Genomic DNA, 16,540 nt, shown 5'->3' with positions numbered 1-16,540 from the left:
ATACAGCAGGAAACACGGACTGGCAGGATACAGCAGGAACACGGACAGGCAGGACACAGCAGGAACACGGACAGGCAGGACACAGCAGGAACACGGACTGGCAGGATACTGAGACAAAGTAAAGACTGGGCTGAGAAAAGACACTGGTACAGGGGAGCCTAGGGCATAGGGACACTGACGGCAGACAGTGCACCTACAAAGCAAAGGCGTCTTACCTAGGAAGACGCCGGGAAGAAATAGCCGATGGGCGCCGCCATGTTGGGGCGGAGCTATCGGGTCGCGACCTCCCAGAGGGCTCAGCGCTGGAGGAGACGCGACCGCGCATGCGCAAAGACGCTGGACGCCGGGAGCCGGAGAAAGAAGCAGCAGAGCGGCGAGGAACGGGATCGCGAGTGCGCCGCTGGATGGAAGAAGATGGGTAAGTATGTGCGGGCGTGACAATGATGTCCCCACAACTTCCACACACTTACTATGTTGCACCCCCACACACAATATGATACATCCACAGTACATTCTCCACATGCTACATGATGTTTCCTCAAACCTCCACACATTATGATGCCTCCACAGCCCCACACATGGTGTGAATGTAAGAAGATAGACCGGACCGAGGGTACCTCTCTTGCGGTTTCATACGTTGGACTCAGTACTGTGACAGACACACGTGGGCTTGGGAAAGTTACTCTCTCTTCAAAGACTACGTTGAAACGTCACGCGCTTTTGTTGTCAGTGCCACCGTTGGATCCCTGTTCGTCACAGACTTCAAGAGACATCACATGCCGCTGTTGTCGGTGCCACTGTTGGAACCCTGAGACGCCTTGCGCAAGAAGACTATAGTCTGAAGTTTCTCCTCTTTAGTTAATGAACTATCATTCATCCCTGTCCCAACCTGTCACTCTCCCATTTCAGTATCCATTACCTATCACTACCTTGCAACTTAATACTCCTTGCGTGGAGTGCGTTTATTGTTAAATATAACCTATAACTCTTGATCTGCCTCCTGTCCGTGACGACATTCCGCGTTCCTGTGATTTCTACACTCTGAGCATCGTGTGAGCGCAGGCCCGCACTGTAGATTCCCTGTATCCAGTTACATTGACTGCGGACAAACTTCTGCAGGGTGCCCGTTGTCCCCCATGACCGCTAGTTACAGACGTTCTGGGTCGATGGTTACTGTGCGTGTTCCGCCTAAGACAAACCGGGTGAAGCTTTCCTAGGACTCACAGTATATTTCAGATGCTTCGTAAAGAATTTCACGCACATCGTGAACCCGCTACTGGAGTAATTAAAAACAGAACTGTACAATGGGGTATTTGACAAGAGGAAGTATTTCAAGCCCTGAAATTTGCCTTGATGGAAGCACCGGTGCTGGCCTATGCCGATTTCACGCAGCCGTTCATTCTGCATACAGATGGGAGTCTACACGGACTCAGAGCAGCGTTGTCCCAAATCCAGAAGGGAGAAGAGCGAGTGATCGCCTATGCGAATCGTTCCCTACACAATTCTGAGAGAAACCCAGAAACCTAGAGTTCCTTTAAGATGGAGTTGTTGGCATTGGTGTGGGCCATGCACTGGACCAGCGTTGGGTCGCCCGGATGGCGAAGTTCTGCTACAAGATCACTTATAAGCGAAGAGCAGAGAATACCCATGCTGATATCTTGTCCCGAGTAGACTATGGGAAACCCCGGCCCAACCGTGTCAAAGAATTAGAGGCTGAGGAGTTTCCTATATTCAGAGATTCCACCTGGATGGTGGCAGCTACGCTGGAGCAGGTGCAGACGGCGACTCAAGCCTGTTTACTGGGACAGTCCCGTGATGAATGGCTCCGAATACAACATGAGGACGAAGAACTGGCTCAGCTTAGACAATGGGTGTCTTCAAGACAGTTACCCAGTCAGCAAGAGAGAAATGTTCTGACCCTTGGTGTTCTGCGGATGCTGTGGCACTGGGAAAGTCTACACTTGAGTGATGGAATTCTGTACTGGAAAGTCCTACTGCCGCGGGAGCTGAACGTCACCTGGCAAATGGTGATTCCTGAGACGTTACTGTCCCAAGTGGCCACAGAGGCACACAAAAGAGGGGCTCATTTCGGACTGGAGAGAACCTTTCAGTGGCTACAACGACTGATATATCATCCACATCTGAAATCAGCAGTGGAAGAAACTTGTCAACATTGTCGGAGATGCAAGTTGTACAATCCACCTGAACAAAGGGAACCCATACAAGCCATAAGGACTTCTGCTCCGCTGAAGTTACTAATGCTAGATTATCTGACCATTGGCCTAGCACATCAAGGATACGAACATTGCTTAATGATGACGGATCACTTCACGAAGTTTGCTGTTGTGACTCCGAAACGAGACCAAACGGCCGAATCGGCTGCCTATGCCATTTGCAAGAACTTCATTCAGGTGTACGGGTGTCCAAAATGCATACACTCAGATCAGAGTGCTTGTTTCCTTGGAAAAGTGACGGAGGAACTACATCGTTTGTATCAGATTGAGAAGTCCCAGGTGACACCTGTGAGTGGTTCAACCGCACCCTAATCCAGATGTTGAGAACTTTGGAAGAGGATAGGAAGGCCTGATGGTCTGAATATGTGGCCGAGCTGGTGTGGGTATATAACAACCGAAAACACAGTACCACCGGCTACACGCCTTACTCTCTTCTGTTCGGTCATCCAGAAAGGGGGATTACAGAACTGGAGCTAGAGCCTGAGGAAGACTACCCACGCATGGGGGTGTCTACCTAGGTTTGTGAACATCGACATCGGTTGCAGACCTTACATCGTCTGGTACAGACCAAGCTCCAAGAACTGGAACATCCCAGAACCGCTCCCCTATGTGGGACAGCTCTGCAAGCTGTCCTTGTACGAGAGAGGCATCCTCGTGACAAGCTGGAGTTCTGGTGGAAGAAGAACCCATACCAGGTGAAGCAAAGAGTCGAAGCCAGGGGACTTGTATATGAGATTCAGCCTGAGGGGAAAGAAGATGCTCCTACTCACATAGTTCACCGAAACATGTTATGGCCCTGTCTATCAAGAGATCCCAACCCCGAGCAGGAAATATTGGATACTCCAAAGGAAGTTCCAACAGTCCTTGTGAGAGATGAAGAAGAAGAGTCCGATGTCGAAAATTCAGCTGAGGGAAGTATGTCTACCAATCCCCAAAGGCGACCTGATTTGGTTGTTCCAATGGAAGCTACTACTCCTTCTACTTTACGGCGATCCGAGCATTCCACTGCAGGCGTACCCCCTATTCGCTACAATCAAGATCAGTTTGTTTGGCGACAGATAGTTCAAGGTCTGGAACAGTGTCGGCGGGAAATAGACAGGGGGAATGTAGGAGGAAGAACCAGAACAGGGGTACCTTTCTCTCGCCGGCTCTGGAACTACCGGGGCTGTCACCCATGTTGCAGGGAGGAAGACTTTAATTCCAGAACGAACCCTTGCATGTGACTGTGGTAGACGGGGCTGAGATAAATAGTGCTGCTCGCGGGAAAGAAGCCAGAGCCAGGGCAGGAAAGCTGAGTGGTGAGTCGGGTGCTGTATCCGCTGTGAGGGCAGAGCGATCTGTTTGTGCAGACCGACTCGACAGTACCCCTGCATACAGGTCCACTGCTGGTGGACGACCTACCGACAATCCCTCGCTATCCTGCGAGCCTAGAGGTGACTCAGACTTGATGTCAGAGACTGCGACACGTTGACAGGCGTATAGGTCCGTGCTCTGCTATCCAGGATTCGTGTACACCGTGGAGCGAAGTTTCATTCCCGTGGTTTCATACGTTGGACTCAGTACTGTGCCAGACACACATGGGCTAGGGAAAGTTACTCTCTCTTCAAAGACTATGTTGAGACGTCACGCGCCGCTGTTGTCAGTGCCACCGTTGGATCCCTGTTCGTCACAGACTTCACCGAGACATCACGTGCCGCTGTTGTCGGTGCCACCATTGGAACCCTGAGACGCCGCATGCAAGAAGACTACAGTCTGATAAGTTCCTTCTCTTTAGTTACTGAACTATCATTCGTCCCTGTCCTAACCTGCCACCCTCCCAGTTCAGTCCCCATTACCTATCACTACCTTGCAACTTAATACTCCCTGCGTGGAGTGCATTTATTGTTAAATAAAGCCTTTAACTCTTGATCTGCCTCCTGTCTATGACGACAATTCGCGTTCCTGCGATTTCTACACTCTGAGCATCGTGTGAGCGCAGGCCCGCACTGTAGATTCCCTGTGTCCAGTTACACTGACTGCGGACAAGCTTCTGCCGAGTGCCCGTTGTCGCCCGTGACTGCTTGTTATAGACGTTCTGGGCCGATGGTTACTGTGTGCGTTCCGCCTAAGACAAACCGGGTGACAATCAGAACTGTGTCATTGCTCACCTGCATACCTCCGCAGAGCTGAGCCACGTCTGGCGGTGTAACAGACTGTGCTGCACCCCGTACGATGAACTGTGGATCCAGGACCCCGCTTGGAACAACGAGAGCTCATCGTCATCGCCAGGAACCGGACCTCCAGCTTCTACAGGACGAAACCGGAGTCATCATGCGCCAGTTGCGAAGGCGCCACCGTTGGAACTTAAAGGCTCTGCAGCCAGGAAGCCATCAGACTGATAAGTTAGCCCTTTTATGAACAGCTGCTTATTCTGTTACCTTGCCCCGCATTCATATCGGGCTAATAACAACCCCTATACTCCCTGCTTATCTCATTACCTACAGTACCTGCGTGAAGTATACCCCTGTTAATAAACCTGTTAACTCTTGCTCTGCCTCTGGTCCATTACTGCATCTCGCTACCTGCTGACATGATCACCCACAGTAGATTCCTCCACACACAGTATGATGTCCCCTTACCCCCTACACATAGCATGATGCCCCCAGAGTATATTCCCCACACACAGTATGATGCTACCAAAATACATTCCCCCATACACAGTATGATGTCTCCACAGACCCCACCCACAGTTATAATACCACCACAATACATTCCTTCACACACAGTATGATGCTACCATGGCTCCCCACATAGAATGATGTTTTAACAGCCCCCTACACCCATTTTGATGCCCCACAGTGCATTCCTTCACAAAAATTATGATGCCCATTCCCAACTCACAGCATGATGCCCTCAAAATATATTCCCCACACACACTGCATGATATCCCCACAGTACATTTCCCCATACTCAGTAAGATGTCCCCACAGCCCCCTCCACAACACATTCCTCCACAAACAATATGATGTCACCGTGGCCCCCCACTCATTATGGTGCATCTGCAGCCCCCTATACACACGACATGATGCCCCACAGTACATTTCCCACACACAGTATGATGTGCCCATGTTATAGACTATGTGACCTGTACATTTACAGTATGTTGGCCTTAAAACATGGGAACTACCGTATGTACTTGGGATTTTTAAGAATGAGGCATAGACATAATACACTGTGGTGTCTGAGATGGTGATCTCAAACATTTATTGGTCCAAATTGACTGTCGTTGGATAGAGAACCTTGGCACTATTGTGCCCCATAGTGTTAATGAAATTGAGTTTTGCACTATTTATTTGCAATAGCAACCATTTTTATTTATTTTGTTTATTTCCAATGTCGTATTTTATCAATTGCTGTATTATTATTATTATTCATTTTTATAGTATTAACACATATAGATTGATATTTTGGTAATTTTTCCATCTTCATGTCTGTTTGATTCTGGATACATTGAACCACATTATCGAAGACTGGAAGAAATACACAGATTATTCATTGTACATCTCTTCCCTATGTACAGTATCTTTATGGGTTTAATTGAACCTTTTTCCTGTTGACACGTCACGTCACGTTTTATTTTTTTACCGCTAGTGTGCAGAGTCTCATGCGCATGCCTGCAATGTAATGGTGCACCACACTGATAGAGCATGTGTGCTTTGTGTTGACGCCCAGGAATCAGGCCGTGTTGCCTGTGTGACATAACCTAACATGTGTCGGCAACACAGCAGTTCCTGATTAGGAAATTTGGAATCCATATCTATAACGACATACTTAACCCTTTGAGAAAGCTGGCATGCGAAACGCGTTTCTGGGCAGCAGCTATAATATGATGCACTTGGATCGCCCCCGTTAGGGCTGTGGGGTACTCGGTAACGGGCCCTTCGGTTCTCAAGGGGGATGTCACGGTGGCTGACCCGGTCCGTGGCCCTAGGGGCGTCCGTTAAAGATAGGGGGAAAGGTCTTTAAAGGGATAATGATAGTGACACCACCTACGGTATTCGGTCAGGGTAACCGACGCTACTTAGGGGTCCGCTGGGGTGATGTGATGGCAGCTAGATGGTATACCTTCCCACAGGCGAAGTATGTCCCCAGGGCTTCCCAGTGTGAAGATGATGGATGGTGTGAGGCGCAGTGAAGAACGAGGACACAAGGTTGCAGTCTCTTTACCTTTACTGACGGCTTCAGCGTCCACAGTCCAGAGCACCAGATCACAGGGCAGGCAGAGTCCGGCCGGTCTGAAGGCAAATCCAGAGTCCCCTTATCCAGGTGAAAATCAGTAGCCTTCCTCTAGCGCCTGGATGTTGTAGTACCTTACTGCTGAGCCTCTCATAAGGTCCTCACACCTGTTTTTGGTGTTCTAGATGTTATGTCTCTCTCTGTCCCCCAGATGGATAGGAACAACCCGTATGACTGATGGCTTGAGGCATTTTACAGGGACTCTAGCACGTCCCAGCCCCCACAAGTTGCCACCGTGCCTCCTGGGTATAGGTCGGGCAGGTAACGTGGAATTATCTGTCCTGCCAGTCTCTGAAGTAAAGCGTAGAGATCCTTACTCCCTCTGTGTTCTGGCTACCGGATTTCTGCGCCTCAGAAGGAAGCAGCCTGCTCCTGGCTGGTCTCCCTCCGATATTCCTCTCCTGTGCTCTGCTTTCCTGCACACTCTCTGCAATATGTTCGCTTTAGTGTCTTCTTCCAGGAGCTGCAGCACTTCAGGCTCCAGGACTCCGTCCTCCCCCTCTGTCTTCCTGACAGGAACTGAACTCTGAACCCCTTTTCCCTCCAGATCAGGATGTTTTTATAGGGGAGTTCACCTAAAACAGGCTTAGAGCTCCCCCTTCTGGTCTGGAGTGTGAACATGTCGCATGCATTATGTTACCTGATAAGGTAATCTCCTTTATTGCCTCCAGACGTAACATCACTCCCCCAGTGGAAGAATTACATTACTGCAACGACCAGGATCCTGGGGCGCTACACTCACCCCCCCCCGTTAAATCCAGTACTCCGGGACTGGGAAAAGAAAACAATACATTAGCAAAAAGACATGCAATTTTTAAAATGCTATAAAACAAATTAATTTAACTGTGCTTCCCTTTATGGGAGGTGAGAACACTTGAACGTTGCAAACAAGCAGTTTGTAAAAATGCATCTGTATTGTCTTTATCCAGAAGAAGTAAAGAAAGGCTCTACCCACATAGTAATGTGAGCAGAACCAGGGTGCACCTTGGAGGTGCCAAACTATTTACAAAGAAAGTCTTTGGGTAAGCATTGTCAATTACCGCAATGTCCATTTTTAAACCTGTAACAAAGATAAGCAAGCAATTCAAACATATAACAGCAGTTATAAACATTTTTAATCTCTGTACCTGGCTGGAATTTGGCCTTTGGTACTACATGTAGACCTGCGTAATTCCTGATCTGACATGCCCGTAGTTACTGGAATGGACCCACTAGTGTGCGTACTATCTGTAGGCCTGCATTGTGTAGGTACACTGGGCAAGAGTCTGCGTCTTCTTAAATTCACCATAGGTCTGACAGATTCACCAATAGCAGAGGGTGGAGTCTCTGGTTCCACTGCTGGGGTGACAATTGCTGCTTGAACCTCTTGGTGCGGAGTCTCTTCAGGTTCTGGATGATTCTGAGTCGCATTTTGTTCTGGTGTTCCCAGCTGGGGAAAAGTCAAGACAGGTATCACAACGGCCTGATTTATTTGAGTCCAAGACTGGGGAAAATCTCCAAGAACAGTGTGTATTATCTTCTCTTCCATAGGTGGAGATGTTCCTGGGTCTGTTTCTCTGTTCCTCAATTTGTCAGGGCATTTCTTGAGATGGTCTCTGGATACTGCCATCAAAGTTTCTCCTCCATCTTTGCTGATAAGACAAACTTTAGTATTGTCAAAGTTGGACGGCAAGATGGTATATGCTTCTGCTTCCCACTGATCATCAAGTTTGTGGTGACAAGGGAATTGCAGGAGCACGATGGTTGTAGTCTCTCTCTTGTTTTTGTCTGGCTTGAAATAGACTTCTTTCAACACACTCTTGTACTTGGCGGTACTTTTGCTGTCTTTTTGTATCCCAATCTGCGTCAGATGATGGATTTTCTGGGGTTAGGACTCCCATGTCTAGATCAACAGGTAGTTTGCTGGATCTTCCTCTCATCAGGTATGCTGGAGTACAGTTGGTGGAATTCATTGGAATGTGGTTGTACAAATCTACCAAGTCTGGCAACTTTTCTGGACATAAGTTCCTTTCCTGTATAGGTAAGGTTTCCAGTAGGTCAATCACTACTTGGTTCGTCTTCTCACACATTCCGTTGGTTTGCGGGTGATATGGAGTCGTTCTGATCTTTTTGCATCCATACAGGTTGCAGAACTCCTGAAACACTTCCGCTTCAAAGGCTGGACCTTGATCAGTAAGGACTTTCTCGTATCCGTGTGGTCTGCAAAAGTACCATTGAAAGGCCTTGGCTGCTGTTCTTGCCGTCAAATCCTTGACAGATACAACTACCAGGAATCTGGAGTAGTGGTCTACAATGGTCAGAGCATAGACATAGCCGGATCGGCTTGGTGTTAGCTTCACATGATCTAGCGCGACCAACTCAAGCCGTTGTTTGGTAACTACGGGCTGTAGGGGAGCCCTCTGACTGTCACGGTCCTTCCTGCGTAAGCTACACGGCCACACTCTCGGCACCACTTTTCAATGGTTTTTCTCATACCAATCCATTAGAACCTTCCACGAAGTAGACTCTCCAACTTCTTCCATTTGAAGTGTCCTGCTCCATCATGGTACGCTTCCAGAACCATTGGCGCATCTTGTCTTGGGACCACTACCTGCCAAACCAACTCATGAGTGCATGGATCGATGTTTCTTCGGCACAGCTTACCATCGTAGATAAATAGTTAGCCTTTCTCCTTCCACAGTTGTTGCGTCTCTTGTGGATCATCTGGGCCAGGGTGTGAACCTGCCTGCGTCAGGAGTTCTTTCCCCCGACGGACCGCGGGGTCACTGTCCTGGGTCTCTGTCCATCCATGGTGGGGCAGGGGATTCAGCGTGGTGTCCTGCTTGATCTTACGCCTGTTCTTCACATGATGGGAATACTGAGTGGCCTTGGGGCGATGGAAAGCTGGCAACTCTATTTCTTCTAGGGTTTCCGAGTCTTCTCCCGTTTCTGGCAAGTTGGGCATCCTAGACAATGCATTGGCATTCACATTCTTGTGCCCTGTGCGGTACCTGATGGTGAAATCGTAATTGGACAACCGGGCCATCCAACATTGCTCCAGGGCCCCAAGTTTTGCCGTGTCCAAGTGTGTCAGTGGATTGTTATCCGTAAAGACGGTGAATTTTGCCGAGGCTAGGTAGTGCTTGAACCTGTCACTGCCCAGACGATGGTGAGGAACTCCAGCTTAAAGTAACTGTAGTTTTCAGGGTTCCTTTCAGTGGGACAAAGTTTCCTGCTGGCGTAGGCAATTACCCTTTCTTTGCCTCTCTGGACCTGGGACAACAGTGCTCCTAGTCCCATGTTGCTGGCGTCCGTATACAGCACAAACGGTTGGTCATATTCAGGGTAAACCAGCACCTCATCTCCCGCCAGAGCCAACTTCAAATGAGTGAAGGACCTCTCCAGTCCATCGTCCCAGTCAAATGGGGTATTTTTACCCTTGGTTTTCTTGGATTGGCCCACTAACAGGTCTTGTAGTGGCGCGACTTTCTTGGTGAAGTTTTTGATAAATTTCCTGTAGTAGCCTACCAACCCGAGGAACTGCCGGACTTCATGGAGGTTGCTGGGCTTCGGCCAGTCTCTGATCACAGTGACCTTGTCAGGGTCTGGGGCCACTCCTTCGGCACTAACCACATGGCCCAGGTACTGCACTTTGGGCTTTAACAGATGGCATTTGGATGGTTTTACCTTTAGGCCAAAGTTGGACAAGGCTTCGAACACCTCGGCCAGGTGCTCCAGATGGTCCTCATAAGTCTTGGAGAAGACAATGACATCGTCCAGATACAGCAAGATGGTTTCAAAGTTCTTGTGTCCAAGACAGCCCTCCATCATCCTCTGGAACGTTCCTGGAGCGTTGCACAGTCCGAATGGCATGTAGTTGAACTCACAGAGACCCATCGGTGTGGTGAAGGCCGTCTTTTCCTTGTCTGCCTCTGCTACGGGAACCTGCCAGTACCCACTGGTGAGATCCAAGGTAGAGAAGTAGTTAGCAGATTTTAAAGCAGCTAATGATTCTTCTATTCTAGGCAAAGGGTATGCATCCTTGTGTGTAATGCGGTTTATCTGCCTATAATCGACACACATCCTCATCGTGCCGTCCTTCTTTCTGACGAGGAGTAATGGAGCTGCCCAAGGGCCAACTGTCTCTAACTACCTCAGCCTTCTTCATCTCTCGCAACATATCTTTGGCACACTGATAATGAGCTGAAGGTACAGGACAGTATCTCTCTTTAATGGGTGGATGATTTCCCGTGGGGATATGATGTTGAATCCCTTTTACCTGCCCAAAATCTAGGGGGGTGCTTGCTGAATACCCGCTCATATTCATGGACCACCCTGTAAGCCCCTTGTTTTTGGTGTGATGGTGTAGAGTCAGTTCCCACGTGTAATTTCTGACACCAATCTTCCATTTGTCCTGCAGAGCCATTGTCCTCCGCCTGGTTGGATAGGACCAAGGGTTCTGTTGCCTGTATCACATTGTTATCAACAGTAAACAGTTTGGCAATTGTGGCATATTTGGTTAGGTGGACCTCTTTCTCCCCACAGTTAAGGACACATACTGGCACCCTCCCCTTGCGGACTTCAACCACACCTCTGGCTGTCAGGATTGTGGGTCTACTTTCTGAATACACAGGTTCTACCAGGGCCTGGTAGTCTTTACCTCTGAGGCCTATTGCTGCCCGACACCATATTAACATTTCACTCCTGGGGGGTATTGCAATGGGGATTGAATCACTCACTGTGGCACGGCCAATTTCTCCACCAGATAGTTCTATCTGCTGTCTCTGTACCAGAGCTCTGATTTCTTTCTGCAGGACACGTTGCTCACTGGAACCAGCTGTTTTCTGCCACCTGCTGTAACAAGACAATAACCTCTGCAAGACAATTTTCTATGACATTAGTACCAATGGTCAACATATTGTTACATTTACGGCGATCGATATCAACAATCACGATCCCTTGGGATTTTAACTCCACTATAATGGTGACCTCTTTGTATCCCACTTGGGGTAATGGCTGATCGTTACTGGCGACTATGGTGAAATCATCGTCAGGGCCACGAGTAATGTCGGCGTCCTCCCAATAACGTTTATAAAGGACGTAAGGCATAGTTGTCACCTAAGAACCGGTGTCCAACAGAGCGTTCATGGGGACACCGTCGATCACAATGGGGAGAACAGGTCCTCCTCCAACGTATTTGGCTCTCCAGTTTTGCGGGCCTGGTCGCCCTACTCCTGGGGATTGGCCCTCTGCCCCAGGGGTTGCTCGGATAAATGACAGTACCTTGCAATGTGGCCTGCCTGATTGCAGCGGCGGCAGATGGGTCGTCCGTCCTGATGATAGCGAACGTCGTCTCTGCCTCTGGTCGGCGGGATCCTCTTCTGTCGTCGCCAGGGAACATCCTCCGGTCTGGAAGCCAACTTGATCTTCTCCTTGGGGGCCTCCTGTAGGGACTGCACGGTCCGGGCTAATGCAGCAACGTTCTTGGTCAGCTCCTGTAGCTGGAGGCGTAGTCCGGCGGGAGAACCATCTTCAAGGATCTGGGCTTCGGCCTCAGCAGAGACTTGAGGGTGGGGCGCCACCTCCTGGTGGTACGTGAGGGCTGGACGCCTAGGGTGAACTGCATGGTTGAGCTGCCATTCCTGTTGCACCTGGATGGCCTTGTCTTTGAACTGCGCAAAGGCCAGGTCAGGATTCTGCATGGCCAGGATGTACAGTTGGGCTCTTTGGTTATTGAACAGGAGTCCCTCAATGAACCGCTCCTTTAAGAGTTTGTCCTCATCTGGCACACTGTTAGGGTCAACCTGCCTGATTGCCCGCAGTGCTTCCTGGAGATTAAGGGCATAGTCCCGTAGGCTATCCTGCGGCCTCTGCTTGCACCCATAGAACGTCAAATTAATTTCTGTAGCGGTGCAGGTGTCAAAGGTGGTCTTAAGTTTGGCAAAGACCCGCTGCACAGTCTCTTTATCCGCAGCTGGCCAGGATTTCACCTCCCTCTGGGCCGCTCCAAGCAGTTGGCTCGTTACAATGTGAACTTACTGATGCTCTATCAGGGGGTAAACTTCAAGCAGGCTGCAGAGTCTCTCTTTAAAGTCAGCTAACGTATGCGATTCCCCGGAATATTGCGGGAGCCAGGCTGCTCCAGGTATGTATGGCATGGAGAAGGGCATGATGGCCGCTGTAGGTGGGGCAGTGCATGGCTGGCTGATAGGAGCGGCGGGCTCTGCGGCTGCGACTACCGCGGGGCCTGCGGGCACATCCGCTGCGAGGCCTATTAGGTCTGCGGCTGCGACCGCCGCCAACTCCCCTCCTGGATGAGACATGGCAATTTCCCCTCGCTAACCTGATAGAAGCCGGCGTCTCCTTTTGCGGCTCCGCTGTACGACGTCTTCACTTCTGGCGTCCCAGGCTGTTGTGAATTCCGCTCTTGGGCTCCCTCCGGTGGTTGTAAGTGGCACTTTTGTGAGTTCTGCTCTTGGGCTCCCTCTTGTGGTTTCAAGTGGTATGGCTGCTCCTTGGAGTTAGCTGTCTGCAGCTGCTTCCACTGATCGTCTTTTCTGCTCGGCTATTTATGCCTGGCTCTGTCCTTCAGCCAGTGCCACTTGTAAATGGTTCCTGGTTGGATTCACATCTCTTTGGATTTCCCTGTTATCCTGACCAGTTCAGCTAAGTTAAGTTTTTGCTTGCTCTTTTCTGTTCACAGATTGTGGACTTATCCATTCTGTGCTTTCTATGTTTGTCCAGCGTTATCAGTATGAATTATTTCTGTCTTGCTGGAAGCTCTGGGAAGCAGATTTACCCTCCACACCTTTAGTCAGGTGTGGAGATGTTTAGTAAACTCTGTGTGGATTTTTGTAGTGTTTTATACTGACCGCACAGTATTCCATCCTGTCCTATCTATCAAGTTAGACTGACTGTGCTCATCCTGGTTTCATTCTGTGTATGTCTTTTCCCTCTCCACTCACAGTCATTATTTGTGGGGGGGCTAATCTATCCTTTGGGGATTTTCTCTGAGGCAAGATAGTTTTCCTGCTTCTATCTTTAGGGGTAGTTAGCTCTTAGGCGGTGACGAGGTGCCTAGGGAGAGTTAGGAGCATCCCACGGCTACTTCTAGTGTTGTGTTGAGCTTAGGGACTGCGGTCAGTACAGTTACCACTTCCTTCAGAGCTCGTTCCATGTTGCTCCTAAACCACCGCATCATAACACCAGGCAGCAGCACGGCACCTGTCCTTCCTGCTTCGCGCTCTTTTCGGCTGGCTCCGCCCACGAAGGTATGTCTCCTCCTCCTCGCGCTCCACGCTGCGCGGCAATGGCGGGTTTTGGCGGGAAATGGCAATACATAGTCTTTCAGCACAAACAGTTCAAATACAATTCTGGCACAGTTCTTAGGCGCACATGACCTGATTTTCAGGCTTAAGTAGATCCTATTCGTGACGCCAAATTTGGATCGCCCCAGTTAGGGCTGTGGGGTACTCGGTACCGGGCCCTTCGGTTCTCAAGGGGGATGTCACGGTGGCTGACCCGGTCCGTGGCCCTCGGGACGTCCATTAAAGAAAGGGGGGGAAAGGTCTTTAAAGGAATAATATTCGTGACACCATCTGTGGTATTCGGTCAGGGTAACCGACGCTACTTAGGGGTCCGCTGGGGTGATGTTATGGCAGCTAGATGGTATACCTTCCCACAGGCGAAGTATGTTCCCAGGGTTTCCCAGTGTGAAGATAATGGATGGTGTGAGGCGCAGTGAAGAACGAGGACACAAGGTTGCAGTCTCTTTACCTTTACTGAAGGCTTCAGTGTCCACAGTCCAGAGCACCAGATCACAGGGCAGGCAAAGTCCGGCCGGTCTGAAGGCAAATCCAGAGTCCCCTTATCCAGGTGGAAATCAGTAGCCTTCCTCTAGCGCCTGGATGTTGTAGTACCTTACTGCTGAGCTTCTCATAAGGTCCTCACAACTGTTGTTGGTGTTCTAGCTGTTATGTCTCTCTCTGTCCCCCAGATGGATGGGAACAACCCGTATGACTGATGGCCTGGGGCTTTTTACAGGGACTCTAGCACGCCCCAGCACCCACAAGTTGCCACCGTGCCTCCTGGGTATACTGAACTCTGAACCCCTTTTCCCTCCAGATCAGGATGTTTTTATAGGGGAGTTCACCTAAAACAAGCTTAGAGCTCCCCCTTCTGGTCTGGCGTGTGAACATGTTGCATGCATTATTTTACCTGATAAGGTGATCTCCTTTATTGCCTCCAGACGTAACATCACTCCCCCTGGTGGGAGAATGACATTACTACAACGATCAGGACCCTGGGGCGCTGCACACTTTTCTTATGTAGATCATGGATGAGATTTGTCCTTAGTGAACTTTACATGTACTGTGACTAGGCAAGAACACGTTCCATTGCATTCTTACATATTGTACCTGACGGTGAACATACTATAATAGGGTAATTCTCTAGTTTCACTTGCACGTTATATTGCACTGTAAGATATTAATTATTATGCAATCATGTTTTTAGAATGCTCTAATCACATTGATATGCTGCAAAAAAATTTTCCTATCCTCCTTTGGTGACCTCCATCTTATCATCTTATCATATACATTTTATTCTGTTTTAATATTATTATTATTATTTTATTATTATTATTTATTGTTATAGCGCCATTTATTCCATGGCGCTTTACATGTAAGGAGGGGTATACATAATAAAAACAAGTACAATAATCTTAAACAATACAAGTCATAACTGGTACAGGAGGAGAGGGGACCCTGCCCACGAGGGCTCACAATCTACAAGGGATGGATGAGGATACAGTTGGCGAGGATAGAGCTGGTCATGCAGCGGTTTGGTCGATCGGTGGTTACTGCAGGCTGTAGGCTTGTCGGAAGAGGTGGGTCTTCAGGTTCTTTTTGAAGGTTTCGATGGTAGGTGAGACTCTGATATGTTGGGGTAGAGGGTTCCAGAGTAGGGGTGATACGGAGAGAAATCTTGTATACGATTGTGGGAAGAGAAGATAAGAGGGGAGTAGAGAAGGAGATCTTGTGAGGATCGGAGGTTGCGTGCAGGTAAGTACCGGGAGACGAGGTCACAGATGTATGGAGGAGACAGGTTGTGGATGGCTTTAGGGTTAGGGTTTTGTACTGGAGTATCTGGGTAATGGGGAGCCAATGAAGAGATTGACAGAGGGGAGGCCGGGGAATAGCGGGGGGACAGGTGGATTAGTCGGGCAGCAGAGTTTAGAATAGATTGGAGGGGTGCAAGAGTGTTAGAGCGGAGGCCACAGAACAGGAGGTTGCAGTAGTCAAGGTGAGAGATGATGAGGGCATGGACTAGGTTTTTTGCAGATTCTTGGTTGAGGAATGAACGGATTCGTGAAATATTTTTGAGTTGAAGTCGGCAGGAAGTGGAAAGGGCTTGGATATGTGGTTTGAAGGAGAGATCAGCGTCAAGGATTACCCCGAGGCAGCGAGCTTGTGGGACTGGGGAGAGTGGGCAGCCATTTACTGTAATGGATAGGTTCGTTGGGGGAGGGGTTGCGTGAGATGGGGGAAAGATGATGAATTCTGTTTTGTCCATGTTAAGTTTGAGAAATCTAGCGGAGAAGAAGAATGAAATAGTGGACAGACATTGAGGGATTCTGGTTAGTAGGGAGGTGATATCTGGTCCAGAGATGTAGATCTGTGTGTCATCAGCATAGAGGTGATACTGAAAGCCATGAGATTTTATGAGCTGTCCCAGGCCAAAGGTGTAAATGGAGAAGAGCAGGGGCCCTAGAACTGAACCTTGTGGGACTCCGACAGATAGGGGGCGAGGTGAGGAGGTGGTGTGTTAGTGGGAGACGCTGAATGTCTGGTCTGTTAAGTATGATGAGATCCAGGATAGTAATTAATATGTAATAAAGTTGTTATTTTCATATGATAAATGAGTGACTCCATTATCAAGTTTGCTGTATTAGTTACAAAGTCATTTATTAAGAGTATTTCTGCTACATAGGAAGGTTGGACTGACCCACGGGAGATCAGGAGAGTCCTCCGGTGGGCCGCTGTGCAGTCATC

Source organism: Ranitomeya imitator, chromosome 1 (genome assembly GCF_032444005.1).
Source record: "Ranitomeya imitator isolate aRanImi1 chromosome 1, aRanImi1.pri, whole genome shotgun sequence".
Classification (NCBI taxonomy): Eukaryota; Metazoa; Chordata; class Amphibia; order Anura; family Dendrobatidae; genus Ranitomeya; species Ranitomeya imitator.
The sequence above is the reverse complement of the archived record's forward strand: the minus strand, read 5'-3'. Positions refer to the sequence as shown.